Consider the following 21,862-nt stretch of genomic DNA (forward strand, 5'->3'; position numbering starts at 1 on the left):
GAAATAGGGACAAAGCCTCATGTAGGCCGACCCCTTGGGTCTGGCAACAATAATAATAAATAGTGAAGATAACATTATTGTGGGATCGCTAAAGCGATCCCACAATAATAATAATCTTACTACTATATCATTGACAAAATATATGATAATAACAATCTTACTACTATATAATTGACAAAAGCTCGCCGTCAATGTTTGGAGACGATGACGAGTGGTGGTTTAAACGATGGTGCAATAGCGATGGTGTCTTAACTTTGAGCCAAGAAGACACCAGCCAAGTAAATAGGGAAGAACTTGAACAATACAATGTGGGCAAGGATAAAGAGGATGATGATGTGAATCTGTTACACACACCACTAAAGATTGGGCCTAGAAGTGGCCCTGACATCTAGTAATAATAATAATAAACACAAATACATCATGTTGATGATGTCATATTGATGACATCAGTCATGCCCAAAAATGGAGGGTGGATCTGAGATCTGACACCCTTCAAACATTTTAAAAACTGTTGCTGTGGGGTGGAAATATTTCTTATCTCTTAATGTTTTCCTTTTATTTGTGTAAATTAATGCCATACCTTACTATGATGTCACAAAAAAAAGTTGCAAAACATAACTGACAACGTGTCTCGATGCGATGCATTCTGAGCTTGTAGATCTGCTATATAAAAAAGAAAAGATTACTTCTTTTTTTTTTTACAGAATGGGTTCCCAGATTGGGTTTTTATTAATACCGAAACACTAAAAAGTAGTAACAAGAGCTTGTGTGACTAAATAATAACTGGATTCATTGGAACACAAGTTTTTCTTTTCCATTTTCTGTTTTGGACATAATGATATAGTCACGCTCACGCGCGCGCACACACAGAGATGAGCTGTAGGGGGTGCTATGGGGGGTCGGCGACCCCTTAGTTCTGGCGCTGGCTGGGGGACTGGGAGCTCCACATGCACGCGCGAGCACGCACCGTCAGCTGCGGTCTTAACACCTTAAAGTTTAAACAATAGCCTCTCAAGGTTCGCGCCGTCAGCGGCGAGCCGTTCTCAATAGCGTCTACCTGGCTGCTTTGCATAACATTAGGCTACTCGAAAAAAGCCATGGACTTGAATTGAATGTGTACATTCCTCTCACAATGAGAGAACAGTCTCTGCACTGCAGAGTGTGAAGGGGATCGCTTAGAAGAGGACCCAGTTCTCTGAGACAAGACAAAGACAAGTTGTCTGATTATTTTAAGTACTTATGTGTGGGTGAGTCTATGTAAAGGGCTTTTATATAAACTAAAAGGAAAATAAAATAATTAATTAATTGGAACAAAAATAAAAACAACAAATTAACAATGCAACTAAATAATACGATATAATTACATTATAAATCACATGTTGAATACAGTATTTCAACTAGCACTGAGCTGATTGGCTATGTGCACATGCGTGCACGTGCGCGTGCACAGCTCAATCCACAGCTCATCACTGCACACACACACACACACACACACACACACACACACACACACACACACACACACACACACACACACACACACACACACACACACACACACACACACACACACACACACCTTCACACGTTTCACAGAGACGTTTCATTTTATTTCCACACAACAGCTCTAAGGTGCATGACATGTATTAGTTCAATGTTGAAAATGTGTGGTATTCCCCTTTAAGGCAACAGCGGCAACCTTCAGTGCGCATGGGTGAAGGTGAACCTAATAACCTAATAACACGTTGCCTAAGGTAACCTCTGACGTTTGCTGAGGAAGTAAGACGTGTGCAGTACAGAGGACAGTAGTTTGTACAGTTGTTGTTTTTACCAGAGTGAAAAGCGTGTCCTAAAGGAGGTAAAAACTTGTCATAAAGTAGGTAAAAACGTGTCAAATGGAGTCTGTACGGCTGAAGATAAATGAACACATGACGTCGGTGGGAGAGGAGATATTGTGTGTTTTGGACAAACAGCAGCGTGGTGCTGATGTTTGTTGTGTGAAGCTTGTCAGAGTGTTTGTGTTGGAGCGCCTCAGTGCGGCTGCAGAGTTCATGTGCAACCTCTTCCAGAGAGAGATAGAGACACTAGAAACTCTGCTGGAGAAACAAAACAAACTGCTGGACATTGATTTTGATATGGACATCGATCTACACACTGCAGGTACAGTAGCCTATGTCTGCATGTCTCAGTGGTGGAAAAAAATACATTTAGTTTTTTACTTAAGTAAAAGTATCAATACTGCAATGTAGAAATACTATAGTATAGGTATTGGAATCAAAATATACTTAAAGTACCTACATTAAAAGTACCCATTATGCAGAATTTCCCATTTCACAAGGTATCATATGTCTAAAATAACATTTATACAAAATATTTGGAAAATAGCCAATCTACAAGCTCACAACACATCGCGAGTGAGCTTGTAGCTTACTATTTTCAAATAGCCAAAGTTTAGATAGTGCTGAAGTGGTTGTTGAATGTTTTGTCATAAAATATCTACAAAGTAAAACTAAAACGTTTTCAAATAACTGTAGTGGAGTGAAAAGTACTCCGGTAAAGTAAAAGTACCTAAACATTGTAACTAAGTACAGTACTTGAGTAAATGTACTTAGTTACTTTCCTCCACTGTCTGGTATGTGTGTTACACCGCCTCTTGTGTTGCGTAATAATAGATCTATTATTTACACTAGAAAAAAAACGTGTTACTAACTGTGACTAAGCAGTGTTGCCAGATTTTGCCTGACAAATAAGCAACCGGGGAACAAGTGACTAGGCCAAATGAGCACTATTGGCCATTTGATAAACAGATCTACAAGCTCACAATGTGTCCCGATGCGACACGTTGTGAGCTTGTAGATCTGCTATTTAAAAATAAATAATACATCTCTGTAAAAAAGGTGAAAATGTGGAATATTTTTTAATTTTCTTAACAACACAAATCTTGTAGGCCTATTGGGGCCCTTGGCACCAAATACATTAATTTGGGGGGGTTTCTTGGACATGGAAATATTTGACAAGCCCACATAAGCAACTACACTTTAGAAACAAGCCCTAAACTGCAACTCTACAGAAAAACAAGCCCAAAGTCGCTTATAATAAGCAGACATGGCAACACTGGAAGTGACACGCATCTGTTTTCATAGCATTCGAATCAGGTGTTTCAATATGGCTCAGATAAGATACACTCTCAGTTGTGGAAAGTAACTTATGTACATTTACTCAAGTGCTGTGCATGAGTAAAATGTTTAGGTACTTTCACCTGAGTTTTTTCTGTTTCTTGATACTTAATACTTTTCACTCGACTACATCTCAGAGGCAAATATTGTACTTTTTTACTCCACAACAATTATTTGATGGCTTTATTACTAGTTATATTTTCAGATTTAGATTATTATACAAAACATGCATTATTTATATAAAACATACCATTGGTCCTCACTAATGTTTAGGTCTGTCACGATTACGACATTTTACCTGGCGATTACTTTGTCGCTGAAATAATTGCAATTGAGGATTTAATTGTGTTTCTGTTGTTGAACATTCAAATATTATGCTTAGAAATGACATGGCTTTTAAGTTACACAGGGCAGATATGACACGCAACTATACTTTAAAAAAAAACATGAATAGTGGAAATAACCGATCTGCGATGTGTTTTGAGCTTGTAGATCTGTTATTTCCACTATTTTTCAACGTGGAAATTATGTTAATATGCATCCTTTTAAATAGAGTGGCCACTACAGTAACAGGAAGGGTGGGCACCATAACAGAGTGGGCACCAGGCCTCGGAAGAGAGGGCACTATAGGGAAATGTGGGCACCAAAACATTTTTTTATTTTTTTTTCTCAATTCAAAATATTTTCAGATTAATTTTATATTAGTTTGAGGTTAAGGTTAGGCATAGTTCTGTGAGGTTAAGGTTAGGTTCAGGCACAGTTTTACTGAGGTTAGATTTAGGGTTAAAGGTAGGGTAAGTGATTTGCAATTATTCAAATAATTGCAAAATGGGTCTATGTTCTGATAGTGCTCGTTACTATAGAGTGCCCTGTCCATATAAGGAGTCCCCCATGTCTCTCCAGCTCTTTATTAAACAGAAAATGCATTTTCAGTGCTCTCTCCTGATTGGCTTAAAATGTGTCACCTACCTGAAAATGTACTATATTCCGTTTACTAAAGAGCTGGAGAGACACCTGTGACCGAACAAACGCTCTGTAGCAATAATTACTATCAGAATATAGTACTTTAACCTTTTTAACAAACAAAAAAAAAACCCAAAAATATCACTTACCCTACCTTTAAGGTTAGGTTTAGGCATAGTTTTACTGAGGTTTAGGGTTAAGGTTTCATTTAGGCTTAGTTTTACTGAGGTTTAGGGTTAAGGTTTTGTTTAGGCTTAGTTTTACTGAGGTTTAGGGTTAAGGTTTGGGTTAGGCATAGTTTTACTGAAGTTAGGATTAGGCATATTTTACTAAAGGTGCCCGGTCTTCCGAGGTCTGGTGCCCACTCTGTATTGGTGCCCACATTTCCCTAGTGCCCAGTCTTCCCAGGCCTGGTGCCCACTCTTCTCTAGTGCCCAGTCTTCCCCCAAAAAATGGTGCCCAGATTTCCCTAGTGCCCAGTCTTCCCAGGCCTGGTGCCCACTCTTCTCTAGTGCCCAGTCTTCCCCCAAAAAATGGTGCCCAGATTTCCCTAGTGCCCAGAACCACAGACATTCAGATTCACTACTACAACATGCAGGGAGTGCAGAGATTGTTAAGAGGGGCAGGGACTGAAAATCCGATTTTGAGAGCTTGGCTTGATTTATTCCGTTCCGAAAATAGCCATAGCTCGGCTATTTTGAGAATATAAACATATCCATGTTTTGATATCAAATGTAGTTCAACTCAAAGAGACTTTGCACCATTCAGAATGAATGCAATTATATTTATTGATATGAACATGGATGAATAACATATTTAATGAGAAGAACACCATTTTATACATTTGAAAACTTGTGAAATGGGACATTCTGCATAATGAGTACTTTCTACTTTTGGTACTTTAAGTACATTTTGATACCAATACTTTTGTACTTTTGTAAATTTTGAATTCCGGACTTTTCCGGAGTATTTCTGCATTGCAGTATTGATACTTTTGGTTACTTTTGTAAGTAAAAAGTATTTTTCCACCACTGGTGGGCAGCGTGTCAGAACAGAGAGCATGAGTTAGACCACTGTTTCCCAAACAGTGGGTCGGGACCCATGTTTGGGTCGCGGATCAATTTTTATGGGTCGCAAGTAAATATCCCCTTTTTTTCGTTCTCTTCAGAAATGATCTGCTATTTTCACTAGTTTGGGTCCCGGGCAAACGTCTAATTTCTCTTTTGGATCTTGAGCTAAAAAGTTTGGGAACCACTGAGTTAGACAGTGAAGAGGAAGATTCCCTTAACGGTTAACCCGTTAAGACCGGGAACATGGCATCTGTGTCATTTTTGATTTATTTGGCTATTCAAATGTAGCAGATATACAAGCTCACAGAGTGCCGCGCTATGAGCTTGTAGATCTGCTATTTTTGGAAAAATCGTGAAAATGTGTGCACGTATTTTAATATATATATATATATATATATATATATATATATATATATATATATATATATATATTCTTTTTTTATATATATTTTATATATATTAATTTCCCCCCCCTTTTTTTTTCCTAGCGAACATTTACAACTCAAATCTGGGGGGGGTGGGTCCCTGGTCCGTGGCCCAAATACATGTCATTTTTTGTGGTCCTTGACATGAAAACTTTTGAGAACCACTGACATTATAGCAACATAAGTTATTTTTTCAAAAAACTGTTAGGATTTAGAAGATTTTTTTTCTTATCAGCCTCAGGTCTTAATGGGTTGAAAGGGACACAGTCTATCGGCTCAAATGATCTGACTGGAGCAGGACCTAATGACGTGATTGAGTTGCTAGGTGAGGAAGAGATCTGATTGGAGCAGGACCTAATGAGGTGATTGAGTTGCTAGGTGAGGAAGAGATCTGATTGGAGCAGGACCTAATGAGGTGATTGAGTTGCTATATAGGTGAATGACAGCATTCTCAGTCGTTTTAAAACTCCTATTTCATAATGCCGTACTGGGAAAAGGGCATCTGGCGTCAGTGCCCAGTCTTTGATTTAAAAAAAAAAAAAACTTCTTTACAACCTCTGTTTCATATGCTGTTGGTGTACATACACTGATGTTAATTTTTTTTGTTATTTTTTATGGTTTTATTATTATTATTGTTATTATTATTACCTATGCTGCTGCATTGTCTGAAGGAAGCCGAACAAAAATAAGTTTTACTCTTATGGACCTGTACATAAGATGTAACAATAAAGCACAACTTTGAAACCTTGAACCCATAAAGCACAACTTTGAAACCTTGAACCCATGTTAAATCAAAGTCCTTATTATTAAAGTCCTTATTCATGTCACCTCAAAGTCCTTATTATTTAAATCCTTCTTCATGTCACATTAAAGTCTTTATTATTTAAGTCCTTATTCATGTCACCACAAAGTCCTTATTATTTAAGTCCTTATTCATGTCACCTCAAAGTCCTTATTACTAAAGTCCTTATTGTATTCCTTCATTCCAGATCAGTGTGTGGAGTCCAGTCTGCAGGTGAAGATCAGTTCTCCAGCCAGGACTGTTTCTATTCAGGAACCTGAAGACCACCGTAAACAGGAACCTGAAGACCAGAACATTAAACAGGAACCTGAAGACCACCTGGATCTCAGTAAGTTTCAAGCTCCTTCTCTCTTTATTTATTTATTCTGTTCTGTTGTAGAGCTATCACCAGGGGTGAAAGTTTACTTTACTTTACTTAAAGTATATATTTATTTCCGGGACAGTTCACATTAATGAACATTTCAATTAGAGATGCACGATTATGAAATTATGACCGATATCCGATTACCGATTACTTGCTGAGTCATATCGGCCGATACCGATCCGATACCGATATATTATATATTATATTTATATTGTGCTCATTGCTGTTTTTTTTTTATTAAGGTTTCGAGGCCTATCAGGCTCGAAGCCTTATTGAGATTGTAGGCTTTCTTCCGCCGTTTTTTCAGTTCTGGCCCAACCGTGTGGTCGCTTTTTACGAAACTCGGCAATATGGTAGAGGGCTATGCCAAACGGCGAAGACCCGAAACTCACAAACATTGGCCAAAGGGTGGCGCTGTAGCACTCAATTGAAATATGCCAACTTTGAACAGGTACAACTCATGCCCTGTTTGACCTACAGCCATGAAACTTCGATACACACATGCGTCTCCTCATGCCTAACAACTTTCACATTTTGACCTCTGACCTTTAGATCTCCCACCATTTTGAATGATATGAAAAACAGTAAAAATCTATAGCTTTCTTGGATCTTTGAGCAATCTGCACGAAACTTTTTACACATGAACTTTGGACCTATGCCGACAAACGTGAGCAAGCGGATTTTCCTTAAGTGAAAACGTTAAGCTTTTACAAGCCAATGAATATTGCAGTTTTATGAAAATTATTCATCTGCCCCTAACACATACATGCAGACTCACATTTGTTGAAACTTTGCAATAATGTAGAGGGTCATTCCAAGTATCACTGAAACCAATCTTACTCCAATTGGTCAAAGGGGGGCGCTATAGCAATTTTTTGAAAATGCAAACTTTAAACAGGCAAAAGTCATGCCTCGTTTGGCCGACAGCCATTAAACCTGCTTACACATGTGCCTTGACTCATGAGGAACACATCTATCACTTTGACCAGTAAGCTCCGCCCTTAGATTGTCTGCAATTTTGAGCAGTTTGAAAAACATTTAAACCCAGGATTTCTGAGCAATTTGTGTGAAAGTGTGTCATCTGTGTGAATTCCCTTTTCACCAGTTCAGGTCTGTTGGTCCAATGGCTTAATCATCTGCTTTGAAACCACGGGGTTGCCGGTTCGAGTCCCACCTCATGTAGACTTCATTAAAATTGCATTGCACACAACATGAGCACAATAAAAAAAGACAAAAAAGTCAGTGCGTTATACATGGGATTAAGGTGCAAAAGGTCAGTGCGTGTCCACCTAGGGTGGACTGACCCTAGTATAATCCGCAAGTAGCTCCATGAGGGAGTGCAACAAAAAGTCATTTGTACCTGGTGTAGTCCACAGGTGTGTCCGAGGGGGGAGCTAAGTCCAAGTCATTTGTCCCTGGTATAATCCACAGGTGTGTTCAGGAAGAGCCAGAAAAGTCTGCGACCAGCTGGACAGTACCGCCTGTTGTCAGGCTGCCGAACAAGGCTTATGCCTCATTCAGCATTCTGACAGCAGCCGGATTAAAACTGCACCAGAACCTGGTGGTGGAACTCTTGATACTGCGGTAGAGCCCCTTGCCCGGTCGCGGTCGTTGTAGGGGTTTGAACAGTTTGTGACTTGGGTGGTGCTTGTCCTTGATGATGCGCTTGGCTTTGACCACGCACCGCTTTTTGTACAGTTCCTGGAGCGCTGGGAGCTCGCCTCCCATTATTCGCTCTGCCGATCGCACTACTCGCTGTAGGCTGATCTTTTCTCGGGCAGTGCAGTTCCCGTACCAGGCCGTGACACAGCCTGTTAGGATGCCTTCAACAGAACTGTTGTAATACAGCCTGAGGATGCGATGTCCTACTCCGAGCTTCTTCAGGCGGCGGAGCCAGTACAGTCGCTGCTGAGCCTTTTTCCTCACGTGTGTGGTGTGCGTCTCCCATTTGAGGTCCTCCTCGATGTGTACTCCGAGGAACTTGAACTCGCTGACCCTTTCCACTGCAGCACCGTCGATGAGGATGGGCGCATGGTCTCTCCGCGGCCTCCTGAAGTCCACGATCAGTTCTTTGGTCTTGTTGACGTTAAGAGCGAGGTTGTTCTCCCGGCACCAGAGTGCCAGTGAGTTGATCTCCTCTCTATAGTCAGACTCGTCGTTGTTGACGATTCGGTCTATCACTGTTGTGTCGTCCGTGTACTTTATGATGGTGTTGGAGACATGTGTGGCTATGCAGTCATACGTGTACAGGGAGTAGAGGAGAGGGCTCAGCACGCATCCCTGGGGTGCTCCGGTGTTGAGGGTCAGGGGGTCGGATGTGATGCTGCCCATTCTCACCACCTGATGTCGGTTGGACAAGAAGTCCTGTATCCAGTCGCACATGCTTGGGTGTAGCCCTAGGTCTCTGAGCTTTTTGTCAAGTATTGCTGGGACAATGGTGTTGAATGCTGAGCTGTAGTCCACGAACAGCATACGTACATATTTGTCCTTCAGCAGCTTGTTGTCCATGTGCGAGAGGACGGTGTGGAGAGCCATGGCAATAGCGTCGTCGGTGGATCTGTTTTTGCGGTATGCATACTGCCACGGATCCAGCGAGGCAGGTAGCGTGGAGCTGATATATTCCCTCACCAGTTTCTCGAAGCACTTGCTGACGATCGGGGTGAGAGCGACAGGTCTCCAGTCGTTCAGGCATGTCACTTTGGCCTTTTTGGGAATGGGCACAATGGTTGACATTTTGAACCCTGGAGGGACCACAGCCTGGGAGAGGGAGAGGTTAAAGATGTCAGCGAAGACACCCGCCAGCTGGTCTGCACATGCCTTAAGGACCCGGCCTGGAATCCCATCAGGTCCGGCTGCCTTGTGGATGTTGACCCGTGCGAAGGCTGTACGCACTTCTCTCTCCGAGATGGTTAGAGGGTTCTCCTCTGCTGGTGCTCCCTTTTTAGCCTCTGTTTGTAGGCAGGTAGCAGCTGGATGGCGTAGTGGTCAGAGCTTCCTAGCGGTGGGCGGCGGAGAGCTTTGTATCCATCCTTGAAGGGCGTGTAGCAGTGGTCAAGAATATTGTCACCACGGGTACTGCAGGTGACATGCTGGTGGAATTTGGGAAAGACCTTTTTTAAGTCTGTCCGGTTGAAGTCGCCTAGGCAGATGGCTGCGCAGTCCGGGTGACGATTTTCTTGTGCACTGATAGCCTGGTGTAATTCCCTCCATAGCTGTGTCCTTATTAGCTCCAGGATGAATGTAAACAACGGCTACAATCACAATGCTGAAGTCGCGTGGTAGGTAGAAAGGACGGCAGGCTATGATTAAAAGTTCAAGGTCTGGTGAGCAGTGACTATCTAGGATTTTAACATCTTGGCACCAGTTGTTGTTGATCAAGGCACAAACTCCCCCCCCACGTTGCTTACCGCTTAGTACAGGGTCTCTGTCTTTCCTATACGCGGTGAAGCCAGGAGGAGTGATGGAAGAATCAGATGCTAACTCCGTTAGCCACGTCTCCGTTAGCACAACAATCGACGTGTTCCTCGTCTCAGTGTTATACTTAACGCGCGCCAGTAAGTCGTCCATAGTGGTCACTGTTCTTGATTCACACAGAGATCTAACGTTCGCTAGCAGGATTGAAGGCAGTGCAGGTTTATATCCACGTTTTGTTGTTCTTACGAGGAGACCCGCTCTTTTTCCTCGTCGGCCTGGCCGTCTTCTTCGCCGCTTCGGCTTTGTCCCAGCCGGGACAAAGGGGAGCCCTCCCCCCACCCAGCCGAGTGGAGGCTTTTCCGCAAAAAAGTCCGGAATTCTGTGTTTAATCGCTGTGCTGATGTCCATAAGTGCTTGTCTGTCATAACTCCTTAGACACCCGACGGTGTAGGAAAAAAAGAGAAGGCTAAAAAATGCTAAAAAGACGGAAAAACGTTGCGACGCTACGGAGCGAGTACAGGAGCAGCCTTTCTCCATGGCGCTCCCCTCAAGTACCAATGCCAGTGCTTACAATGCACAGTACAATTTTTAGGAACTTTTACTTTACTTTCCATTTTTGTTACTTCTACTCTACTACAATTACAGCAGATGACAGCTTTAGTTACTTGTTACTTTGCAGATGTAATTATTAATACAACACCTACAGTAACCACATACAGCCGATCTACAATAAATGTGACGCGTTATGAGCTTGTATGTATATAATAAGCAACCCATGCTGTATGATAACTTACCACATATGAAATAGAATTCTGTCTATCCAATGGCTCAGTCAGTACTGCGGCCATAGCTGAGTGGTTAGTGAGCCCGCCTAGGGAGCCAGAGGCCCTGGTTGCCCCAGGTACGATTCCAGGCCAGGCCAGCAAATGGGTCAATGAAATGAAATTTGTCCCTGAGCAAGACTCTTAACCCCTAATTGCTCACAGGCCCTCATTGGAAACAAGACCGCAAGGACTTTCATGAACAGACCTGTTAAAGGAATTATCCTTATCCTTTACATACATGACTTTGTTAATTAATGCATGTTCACTTCTTCTCTCTCTCTCTCTCTCTCTCTCTCTCTCTGCCTCTCTCTCTCTAACTGCCTCTCTCTCTCTCTCTCTCTCTCTCTCTCTCTCTCTCTCTCTCTCTCTCTCTCTCTCTCTCTCTCTCTCTCTCTCTCTCTCTCTCACTCTCACTCTCACTCTCACTCTCTCTGTCACTGCCTCTCACTGCCCCTCTCTCTCTCTCTGTCTGTCACTCTCTCTGTCACTGCCTCTCACTGCCTCTCTCTCTCTCTCTTGCCTCTCTCTCTCTCTCTCTCTCTCTCACTCTCACTCTCACTGCCTCTCTCTCTCTCTGTCACTGCCTCTCACTGCCTCTCTCTCTCACTCTCACTCTCTCTCACTCTCACTCTCACTGCCTCTCTCTCTCTCTGTCACTGCCTCTCTCTCTCTCTCTCTCTCTCTCTCTCTCTCTCTCTCTCTCTCTCTCTCTCTCTCTCTCTCTCTCTCTCTCTCTAACTGCCTCTCTCGCTCTCTCGCTCTCTCTCTCTGCCTGCCTCGGCCTTATCCCTCGAAACCGCTTATTGCTGCTTGCAGCTATATTTTTTATTTGTTTTACTGGTGAAAGTTGATGGTAAACCCCCCTCTCCACTAACCCTACTGTGATCAAATATTTATGGAATAAATACATTAATTATATATATTCTTCTAAGTAACAAACTTAACTATGACATCATTTTTGTATGCTATAAGCATCACAGAATTATTTGAATCTTTCTATAACACAAAACCATATGTTATGTGGCCTATGGAACTAAGATCATTGAATCTAGTTTGTTATTAGTGTTATTCATATTGTCTGTTTCCTAAATTAATTAGCCTCTGCTCTAAACAATAAAGCCCCCTTAGCTCTCCCAATCACAACTCCCTGGAGCCACCACTGTGTGTGTGTGTGTGTGTGTGTGTGTGTGTGTGTGTGTGTGTGTGTGTGTGTGTGTGTGTGTGTGTGTGTGTGTGTGTGTGTGTGTGTGTGTGTGTGTGTGTGTGTGTGTGTGTGTTGATAGAATATTTTATTAGGCAAAAAATGTAAAACAGCACAGTTACATTTAAAGTACTTTGTCTAACAGGTCCGTTCATAAAAGTCCTTGCGGACTTGTTTCCAATGAGGTCGTTGGTATTCAATTCATAGACATATATAGTGGCACCACAGTTCAAATATCATTCAAAAAAAAACAGCAAAAAATAATAATAATAATAATAACACTATGTACAACAAAAAAAATAAAAAAAAGGGGAAAAAATATGTACAAGAACAGGGGGGGGGAGGGTCTACCTAAATGGTACTACCTCCTCTTTTGGTCTTTTAAATGAGCCCAGCGAACTGCATTTTTTGAGGGATGGAGTTAGACTATTCCAATCCTGGGTGGCAGTGCTGTAGAAGGAGAATTTGCCCATGTTTGTTTTATGGGTGGGTGGTACCAAATTGTTGTTAACGCTCCCTCTGGTATTGTGACTGTGGGTGTCGTTAACCTTTTGGAGGTATTTACTCAGATATGCGGGAATAGGGGGCATATCGGGCAAATTTGCATTTACAATTTTGAAGGCCAGTCCCATTTTTAGTTGTTTAACCCTGTCTTCCACCCTGAGCCAGCCTAGGCTGGCAAAATGGGTGGGAGAAAGGTGGGTCATGGGCCCCAATCCGAGGAGTAGCCGAATCAGTTTGTTTTGGGAGGTTTGAAGCTTAGTCTTCAGTGACACTGAGGTGTTGGGAGTACCAGGAGGTGCAAGCATAGTCAAAAAGTGGTTGAATCAGGGCCCCAGAGAGGGTCCTGAGGGCCTGAGGGCTGACAAAAGAGGAAACTCTGCCCATAAATTTGGTTCTCTGGTTTACTCTTTTGACCACCTTTGTAGCCATGCTTTCACCTGTCAGGTATTTGTCAAGAATACAACCCAAATAGGTAATCTCTTCTTTGCTAGAGATAATTGTGTCATCGACTTTGACCTTGAAATCATCCATCTGTCTGAGGGAATGTTTGGTCCCAAAGAGAATGGATTCAGTTTTCCCAAGGTGTAGTGACAGTTTGTTATCGGTAAGCCAAGTACGGATTTTTGAGAGTTCGGAGCTGAGCGCCTCCTCAACTTGCAACTTGTCCTCTCCCGAGATCAGGAGTGCCGAGTCATCAGCGAACAGGAACAATTTGCAGTTACAGGCAGCATTCATGTCGTTAATGTATAGAAGAAACAGTAACGGCCCTAGTGTGTGTGTGTGTGTGTGTGTGTGTGTGTGTGTGTGTGTGTGTGTGTGTGTGTGTGTGTGTGTGTGTGTGTGTGTGTGTGTGTGTGTGTGTGTGTGTGTGTGTGTGTGTGTGTGTGTGTGTGTGAGAGATATACAAACTAATCTTACCATAAATACAATCATTGTTTCGTTTATCACTATCTAACATTCTATAACATCAGCAGTGAGTTTAGGAGAGGGACAGCTTGCTTCGTACACTACACTACAGATTGTAGGACAACAGGATGTCAAAGACAGAAACATTACCAGCTGAGAGCAAATTTTTGCTCATTCTCTGTGGTTAAATACACAGGCAGCTTGCTTGTTCAAAAGCGGCCGCTGGTTGCACTCGAGTCGGGTAACGAGTGTTTGTTACGTCGATGTTAAATAACGAGGCAATGTACACATTCGTGTTGAAACTATATCCTCCGCAGTATCACTACTCTAATCTAATTTAAGATGTACAAGAAACCCTCTGACTGTTCTGGGTATGAACTATGGACGTGAAGAGTTTGTTTGCTGTTAGTTTGACTACTTGTCTCTGTTCACGCAGCAGCCTAGCCTAGCCTGCTGCTCAGTGCTCTGTCTGAGAGACACGGCATGCAGAGTGTGTGGAGGGGGGAGGGGCTACAGCTGACTCTCTTAAAGAGACAGAGACAGGCAGACAGACTGCTCTCGTCATTTTATTATTACTTCTCAATATCTGTGAATTTAATCGGGTATATTTTGAGATCGGTTCGATACCGATATGGCATTTTAGGGCCGATATCGGCCGATTCCGATACGTTACCGATTATATCGTGCATCTCTAATTTCAATCAATAAACATGATATCATGTAAATATGCTGGATTTAGCAATAAGCTCATTTCCATCCGTAGTCCCCACATACATACAAATACACCACAGCTACAACATGACAAAAACGAGAGAATATACTAAACTGCTTAAACCTACATATCCAGTCAATGGAATATTAATATTAACCAGATCTGTAGGGGGTGCAGTGGAGTAACTAAAACATTTTGTCTGTTCTGTTCGTTGAGTCAATGATGACCATGTCCTTAATTCCAAGGCTTCTTTATTTATATCGACCACATGTGTACAAATGTTTGTCAGATGCATGAACTCTATATGAACTCCCCTCCTGTCTCTGTGCATTCATTATATAGATACTGACACACTACTGACACTACTGACACCTCGTGGCTACAGACAATACAGACACTACTGACACCTCGTGGCTACAGACAATACAAACTATCATAGATAATCACATTGTCCATCCAGGTGAATATTTTATTTTCTGGCCAAACAGTGTATTTTAGACGTGAGGTGGGGGGCTGAGAGTGTTCCCACTAAGGAAAGTAGGCTTTCACCGTCTTTGTTTTGGTGAGATTTCTTGTCATATTTTGCAAAGGCTCAGACCTGTTTTCAGTGGTTTACGATAGTGGGCGCTGTTCCGCAGCCTGTGAATGATCCCAAGATCACCAAAAAAAAGAGTACACCCAGAAATCACGTGATCACAACAAAATGAAGCTGTTTAGGTTTTGTGTTATAGGATTTATAAAAGTCAAATTTTGTCTGCTTTTTGCGTTTTTTGGCGAAAACAAGCCACATTCAACTGCCCATAACTATGGAACGGATTATCGCGACCGGACAATTTATTTTCCCCAATTCTCCGAGACCCCCGTGCGTGGAATGAGGCGATTGACGTGTAGACGGCGATCACGGAAAATATTCCATGATTTTTCAAAGGTTAGGTAAAACGCTCGGAATCACTGGCAGTGGCTTGACACTTTTCAGAAAAACTCTGGCAGGTAAAGAGTTAAGGAGAACTCCTTCTAACGCTATGGACCAGAGCCATCGCGTTTGCAGTGTCAAGTCTGCACATAGGTTGGGTTCGCTCACTGCACTGTGCAAGATGGACTGTGGTAATACTTTTTAAAATCCGGACCGGAACGTGGATCGGTGACGTGATGCCGATACGTGAATTAAGTCGTATCGGAAACCCGATACCGATATGGTATCGGTTAAACATTATGAGAGAGCTGCTGTGTCAACAAACAATGCTCACGCTATTTACAGCATTGGTTCTCAAGGTGGGTCTTGGAGGGTTACCAGGGGGTCCCCAGCAAAATTAGTTAATATAGTGTCAAAATAATTTATATATTTTTTATCCCACGATTTTGGAACCCATTTTTTCACCCAGTGCCAATTGCCTTTTTAATCCTAGGCGCTACTCTCCCTCTGCCAGCCTAAGGAGAGCCCAGAACTGAGCTCATGCCTCCTTCAATGTATGAGGAGTTAGCAAGCCACTTCTTATCACCTGACAGGGGGGGAGTTTCCCCAGTAGGACGCAGCGCGTGGAAGGAACACGTTATTCCAACCAGCTCCTTTCCCCTCCTTCAGGCGCCCCGGCTGACTGCATGCTTTTTGTGAGGGTACCTACCTTCACAATCATTTTAACCACTTGTATTATAGTTTGGCTGTTCAAAAATAGCAGATATACAAGCTCATAGCGCCGAGTGCCGCGCTGCTTGTAGAGCTGCTATTCTAGAAAAATCTTGAAAACTTTTGCAAATCTTTGAATATATATATTTTTTTTCAAGCGAACATTTGTAATTCAAATCTTTGCTTCTGGGGGGTCCCTGGAACTAAATATTTTGAGATGGGGGTCCGCGGCCAAATACATATCATTTTAGGGGTCCTTGACATGAAAAGGTTTGAGAACCACTGATTTACAGCACAGAGTCAGCGCACCGTGAAATCTAATATTTGGAGGATGTGGGCAAGGAGGAACCTGTTGATACTTATTTTTTCCAGTCACCAGATACTTCTTATTTCTAATATCTGATTTCATACTTGGCTGCATGTTGGTGCTGTGGCTGCAGCGTAGGTACAAGATCTCAAATGGACTGGAGTTTTGCTGTCAGTGTCGTGTACAGGCGCCAAGGTTGGCACAAAACATATCAAATTGGGGGTCCTTGGCACAAAAAAAGTGTGCTACTACTGATTTAGAAGGCATTTGTAGAATCGGCCTCAGGTCTTACACGATCTACAAGTTCACAATGCCTCGCAACCGCGAAGTGGTTAATGCCTCTAGCCAATAATGACTCTATCGGCTTTGATCGGGACATCCGATCGCCATTGTATGGAGGAGTATCCTCTCTCGGTAAAACACTGTTGAATGGAGAAGAATACTCTCTCGGTAAAACACTGGCGTATGGAGAAGTGTTCTCTCTGTAACGCACAGTATGTCAGGCTGTAACACAGCCCCGCCCTCCCCTGTCTCTCTTATCCCCCTCTGCCGTCCCGTCTCTCATTCACTGACACTCTGGTATCGGATCTGTACTCGGTAGGGCTTTCACCAACTAGTCGACTAGTCGACTAGTATAACCACTAGTCGACTCTGTTGGTACTAATCGAATAGTTGAAGAAACTTTTTTTTTTAATGCCATAGTAATGGCCCATCTTACTATTATTATTATCCTCCTGACTTTATTTTTTATCAAAAGGGGGTCAAAAGTATGCACAATAAAAGCCTATTATTGGGCAATGGGGATCCTTGGAGACGCTGCTGTGGTGCTGTGCTGCTGTGCCAGAAGCGCTTCCCTTAAAACGCCATAAAAATAAGGGCAGGAGGATAATAATAATAGTAATATAGTAGTAGGATGGCATTAAAGCAATGCCCCCCCTAATTTTTTTTTTTTTTTTAACTGATATTTTAGAACCAAAGGGGGCCCATGCACGTGTGCATACGTTGCTGCGCGCGAACATTTTTGTTTTTTTCCGGGTTTGTTACTTTTTGGGGGAGTTTTGTTACTTTATTTTGGTTTGCGGTACAAAACATTTACTCCATGAAGTGTAGATGTCTGAGTTTTTTCTTTTTTCTTCATCCCAAAAGTGGGGGGGATACCCCCCCCACTCCTGCGTCCCTGTCTCTAATGGTTGCTGCCAAATGTCTTTGATAAATGAGGATTGACTCATGGTTTGGAAATAATCTTAGAACTACCAAAGCTAAGAAACAGGAAAATGAAGTACATAGCTTTTCATAAAACAGAGGAAACACTGAATGTAAAGTTCAAACGTTTAATGGACTGTCATTGAAAATGAAGTACATAGCTTTTCATAAAACAGAGGAAACACTGAATGTAAAGTTCAAACGTTTAATGGACTGTCATTGTATAATTTCCTTAGATTTCCTGCACCTCCCTGTGTGTAAAGAGGAGGTTTCACCTGAACAACAGGAGAGGAGCGCCGGTCTGGTCCAGGAGGAACCACAACCTCCACAACATGAGGAGCAGAGCCCCAGTCTGGTCCAGGTGGAACTAGAACCTCCACAACATGAGGAGCAGAGCCCCAGTCTGGTCCAGGAGGAACCAGAACCACCACAACATGAGGAGCAGAGCCCCAGTCTGGTCCAGGAGGAACCACAACCACCACAACATGAGGAGCAGAGCCCCAGTTTGGTGCAGGAGGAACCACAACCTCCACAGATTAAAGAGGAACAGGAGGAGCTACTTCAAAGACCAGAAGAGGCTGGTGGGTCAACGTTGACATTACTAGCAGTGAAAAGTGAAGATGATGATGAAAACAGAGAGATAGAGCCTGTAGCCAGCACCTCAACTGAACACATGAAAACACAAGCTGATGTAGAGGACTGTGGAACATCACAACCAATTAGTGATGACCAGCTCCTCTCTTCACACTGTTCTGAATCAGACACTGAAGACAGTGCTGACTGGGAGGAGACTAGGGGTGATCAGTCAGCTTTAAACACACTGAAGTCACGCAAGACACGAAATGTTGGAAGACAAAGATTGGCTTTGAGCCGGAGGCTGTCCCAGGACCTGAAATCATCGAAACAAACTCACTCCATGACGAGCGACACAGAGAAGAAAAGTTTTAGTTGTACAGAGTGTGGCCAAATGTTTACATTGAAGCAACATCTGAAGAGACACACAATGGTTCATACTGGGGAAAGGCCATTTACTTGTACAGTTTGTAGTAAAGCCTTTGCTGAAATGGGTTCTCTAAAAAAACACCTGAGGACTCATACAGGCGAAAAGCCGTTTCCTTGTGCAGTTTGTGGTAAAGGCTTTTCTGAAATGGGTAAGCTAAAACCACACATGAGGACTCATACGGGGGAAAAGCCCTATGCCTGTACAGTGTGTGGCACAAGCTTTGCTATAATGGGTACTCTAAACACACACATGAGGACTCATACAGGCGAAAAGCCCGTTTCTTGTACAATTTGTGGGAAAGGCTGTCTTAACACAAGTGATCTAAAATCACACATGAGGTTTCATACAGGGGAAAAACCTTTTACTTGTAAAGTTTGCGAACAACGTTTTAGTCAAAGTCATGGTCTAAAAAGACACATGAGGACTCATACAGGCGAAAAGCCCTATTCTTGTATAGTTTGTGGTAAAGGCTATGGTTCAATGAGTAATTTAAGAGCACACATGAAGTCTCATACTGGCGAAAGGCCCTTTTCTTGTACAGTTTGTGGTAAATCCTTTGCTGAATTCAGTGTTCGAAAAATGCACATGAGGTCTCATACAGGCGAAAAGCCCTTTGCTTGTACAGTTTGTGAGAAAGGCTGTGTTAACGCAAGTGTTCTAAAAACACACATGAGGACTCATACAGGAGAAAAGCCCTTTACTTGTAAAGTTTGTGATCAACGTTTTAGTCTAAGTCAAGGTCTAAAAAGACACATGATGACTCATACAGGGGAAAAGCCATTTTCTTGTACAGTTTGTGGGAAAGGCTGTCTTAACAAAAGTCAATTTAACGCACACATGAGGATTCATACAGGGGAAAAACCCTATAATTGTAAAGTTTGTGAACAGAGTTTTGGTCAAAGTCATAGTCTAAAAAGACACATGATGAGTCATACAGGGGAAAAGCCCTATACTTGTACAGTCTGTGAGAAAGGCTGTCTTAACACAAGTCATCTAAAATCACACATGAGGACTCATACAGGGGAAAAGCCCTTTACTTGTAAAGTTTGTGAACAGAGCTTTAGTCAAAGCCATAGTCTAAAAAGACACATGAGGATTCATACAGGCAAAAATCCCTCTTCTTGTACAGTATGAGTTAAGGCTTTTCTGAACTGGGTACTCTAAAAACACACACGACAACTCATACGGACTAGCTCTCTTCTACAGTTTGTGGTAAAGGCTTTGCTCAGAAAGGTAGTCTAAAACACGCATGAGGACTCATACAGAGGGAAAAGCCCTTTACTTGTACAGTTTGAACAAAGTCATAGTCTAAAATCACACAAGGCCTCATACAGGCAAAAATTGTGGTTCTTGTACAGTTTGTGGTGAAGGCTTTGCTGTGATGGATTAACTTAAAAGATACATGATAGGACTCATACAGGAAATCCTTTTAGTTGAAGTTAGAATGATCACATATGTGTCAGTGTGTGACTGTCTAATCCAGAGTGCCAATGACGTCTCTGACATCATGAAAAGAAAAAGAAAAAAAGAAAAACAAATGAAATTATTTTATTTTATTTTATGTTTTTGAAAAAAAAGGTTCAGAACCCAAGATATGATGATTTGAAGATTTGCTGCTCCATTCACTTCTTGTTTAACTTCTTACTGAAAAAGGCTGTATCTCGGCTCCTAAGCACTTTTTTTTTTACAATGTATTTTTGGCCTTGGCACAGGGTCGGTGATATAGCCAGAAATATTTTTGGCACTGAATGAGTTAAAAGAAAAGCATGTTACATGCTTCTCGCAGAAATGTCAAAACACTCTAGAACTATATTGCTAAACAATGATTACGCCGTAAATAAAATATATGATCATAAGTACATGTACGTTTTCTAAAAGCCATGCTTTGACCCTTTGTTTGAAAAGAAGATGACTGCTGATGCTCTAGGGGTAGCAAGTTCCAGTTTACTGCTCCTCCATATCTAAATGAGAATTTTACCATTTCAGTTTTGAACATGGTACAGGTCTGCAATACTGGCTCTGGTTCGGTGGGAATGAACTTTGCCACTCTTCTTAACTCATTAAAACCGGGAAAGCTTCTTAGTCCAGGGGCCAAGCCATATTTTGGTACCACCTAAGGTGACCGTAAAGTTTTTGTATTTTTGTCTTCCTACATGTCTCTAGTTTATATTTTGGTATGATAACCCTTCCAATCTTGTAGCTTAATGTCAGTTATCACTACCTACCGGCTAATGTATCCGGTAGGAGACACAAAGTAGAATCTTTGTGTCTCCTACCGGAAATACACCCGGGCATCAAATTATTGCGACAAAAACCAAAATATATCCATGTATTCAAGGCTTCATGGGGTGTGCAATTGATAGAAAATAAATCATTTTTTGGGTGAACTCCTCCTTTAAGTTTCCCAGGGGGACTCTCTACCCATTCAGCTATGACCACCCTAGACCGAAGGAGGGTCAACTTTTACAAGCTCATGGAAAGCAGTCTTTTTGCAAACACCAAAAATCTGAGAAGTTATCAATTGCACAAAAAAAATTATGAATCATTTTGAATTATGAAAAAGTGTGAGAACTACATCTTGAGTGTTTAACTCCATTTGGTTCTATTTGCACACTCTCAGTTACAGACCTATAAGGGTCCATTTGGACCCCTGGGGGTCCCCGGACTTGATGTTGATAAACGGTAAAAAGGTAACAAACGTCTATTGTGTTTAGTAATGTTGATGTTTGTTTTTGAACAATTTGCCAGAGTGTTAACAAGTGAACAGCAGAGGGAGCCTTAGTCTCTGTACATTGGGACAAAATTGGTAATGGGGAAAGTAATGTTTGGTTTTCCCCGCTCGGCTGCCCTCCGAACATCAAGAAATGTGTTCCCGATAACGCTGTTAAACCACACATACTTTATTGTTTGAGTCCTCTCAGGAGAACCTGACTCTTTACCTGTAACTCTGTAACCTTTAACTGCTGTGCCGCCTCTGGGCAACTGAATTTCCCTCGCATGATAAATAAAGGCAAATTTATAAATACAGAGTTGGTTTGTTTGATATTACTGCCATATCCGATGTTTTATTTTTATATTTCGTTTTTATAGTAAATTGGCTGTATATATATATTTACGCCTGCGTTGTCAGCACGCTACTGTATGGCAAGCAAGACGTGGACTACTTATGCCAGGCTGGAGAGAAGACTCAACTCCTTCCATCCTGAGAAGCCTCCGCCGCATCCTGGGCATATCCTGGCAAGACAAAGTGTGCCACACTGCGGTTTTGACACGTGCTGGTCTCTCCAGCATGTACACAGGGGCGGACTTACCGTTGGGCTAGGGTGGCTGCAGCCCACGGGCCTCCAACTGGGGGGGCCTCCGA

At 42.3% G+C, this 21,862-nt stretch overlaps 1 long non-coding RNA gene across 1 annotated transcript; it reads left to right on the forward strand.

Moving 5' to 3' along the window:
* The first annotated feature begins 1,814 nt into the window (after positions 1–1,814).
* Positions 1,815–21,485, forward strand: LOC308103694. Its single transcript, XR_013934766.1, has 3 exons — positions 1,815–2,160; positions 6,624–6,764; positions 17,732–21,485. It is a non-coding gene; the product is annotated as an uncharacterized lncRNA (long non-coding RNA).
* The last annotated feature ends 377 nt before the right edge of the window (positions 21,486–21,862 follow it).

Source organism: Gymnoscopelus braueri (assembly GCF_963280865.1).
Source record: "Gymnoscopelus braueri genome assembly, chromosome: 16".
In the NCBI taxonomy this organism is placed as follows: domain Eukaryota; kingdom Metazoa; phylum Chordata; class Actinopteri; order Myctophiformes; family Myctophidae; genus Gymnoscopelus; species Gymnoscopelus braueri.